The sequence below is a fragment of the Phyllostomus discolor genome, chromosome 9 (assembly GCF_004126475.2).
Source record: "Phyllostomus discolor isolate MPI-MPIP mPhyDis1 chromosome 9, mPhyDis1.pri.v3, whole genome shotgun sequence".
NCBI classification, from domain to species: domain Eukaryota; kingdom Metazoa; phylum Chordata; class Mammalia; order Chiroptera; family Phyllostomidae; genus Phyllostomus; species Phyllostomus discolor.
The window spans coordinates 39979496-39981537 of NC_040911.2; positions in this window are offsets into that span (position 1 = coordinate 39979496).

Below are 2042 nucleotides of genomic sequence, written 5' to 3' on the forward strand. Positions count from 1 at the left end.
ATCAGGAATATCATAGTTGAAAATTGTTTACATAATTAAAGGTGAGTAATAAAGGAGCAGGAGCTGGGGTGGAAGTGGGAAAGAGATTGAAGAATGTCTTTCTTGTTCCATAGTAATGGTACTGTCAAGGTTGCCTAATGTCAGTATCTTTGAATGCAAGTTGTTTTTGACCAATTTTATATGCTTTTGTACATAGTGAAGCTTTGGAGTCATGTTAGTCTTTTTTGATGGCAAAACCAAAGACACTTAAAGGGGTCATTTAGGGTCTGCCATCCAACCTCTATTTTCCTTTCTTGTTTCAGCACCCTAATTTTGGGAGTAGGGGTGGGAGGAACTTCCCTTCTGCTTCTGTGTTCTGTGTTTTCTGTGGGCCAAGGTGGCTCCTTTAATTATGCATTGCCATGATTCTTGTTATACCAGTTATGATTATTAATTTTATGTATCAACTTAGCTGGCCACCAGATGCCTAGACATTTGGCCAAACATTTTTCCGTGAGGATCAAAATTTGAATCAACATTTAAATCAGTAGACGGAATAAAGTGGGTTTCCCTCTCTGATATGCATGGGCCTTCTGCAATCAATCGAAGACCTGAATAGAACAAAAAGGCTGAGTAAAAGACAACTCCTTTTTCCTGGCTACATGAGCTGGGACATTGGTCTTTTCTGGCCTTCAAATTCAGATTGAAATATCAGCTCTTTTCAGGTCACAAGCATGCTACCTTTGGTACTAAAAATTATGTCATTGGCTCTCCTGAGTCTCCAATTTGCTGGCTGTAGATCTTGGGAATTCTCAGCCTCCATAATTGCACGAGCTAATTTCTTTTATAAGAAACATGGGAGACAGAAAAAGACAGTTTAAATGGTGCTATAAAGAAGCAAACTGGCAACTCCAGAACACAGAACATTTTATAGTATGGAACAAGTTACCTGACTTTTCTAAAAGTCAATGGCATGAAAATGAAGGGAGGGAGAAGGGGAAGCTGCTTTATTTTAAAAAATATAGGAGTCATAACAACCCAATGTAATATATGAATTTCATCTGCATTCTGATTCTACAAAACAAAACAAAACAAAACAGACAAACAGAAATAAAATAGTGGCAGCCCTGGCTGGCATTGATCAGTGGATTGAGCGTGGGCTGTGAACCAAAGTGTCGCAGGTTCGATTCCCAGTCAGGCCCCCAGCAACTGCACATTGATGTCCCTGTCTGTCTGTCTGTCTGTCTGTCTCTCTTTCTTTCTCCCTCCCTTCCCTAAAAATAAATAAATAAAATCTTAAAAAAAGGAAAGAAAATAGTGGCAATGAAACACATTTTAAAGACAATTGTGAAAGTTTGATGATGTCTTTCACATTAGTTGATTCCAAGAAATTATTGTATTAGGTATGATAATGACTTTGTGGTTATATGAGAAAATAATCCATCAAGTTTTAGAGATACTTAACTGAGGATCTTAAGCAAGAAAGAAAGAAGAAAAAAGGCAGATGAGGCAATTAGTCAAAACTTGAACTTTTGTTAAATTTGGATACTGGTAATATAGACTTGCAATGTGCTAACTCTAAAAGAGAAATTAGGCAATATTAAAAAATGTAAGTCCTTAGTTCAAAGGTTTACCCCTACTAATGAGAAAGATAAATTAAAATAAATGCATATTGAAACATATAATAATGCAACTACTTAATATTAAATGTAAGAGAGATTTTAGGACATCTGACCAAGATGGCGGTGTAGGTAGATACACTTTACCTCTTTGCACAGCCAAAAGAAGGACAACAACAAATGCAAAAACAGAAAAGACCAGAACTGCCAGAAAACTGAACTATATGGAAGTCCAAGAACCAAGGAGTTAAGAAGTATTCATCCAAATGAGTAGGAGTGGTGCAGAGGACTCAAGGCAGGGTGGTGGCTGGTGGACATTCCTACATTTGCATGCAGATAAACTGGGAAGCGAGACACTGCACAACCCAGGGTTCCGGCATGGGGAAATAAAGCCTCAAAACCTCTGACTGGAGAAACCTGTGGGGGTGGGGGTGGCAGGAGAAA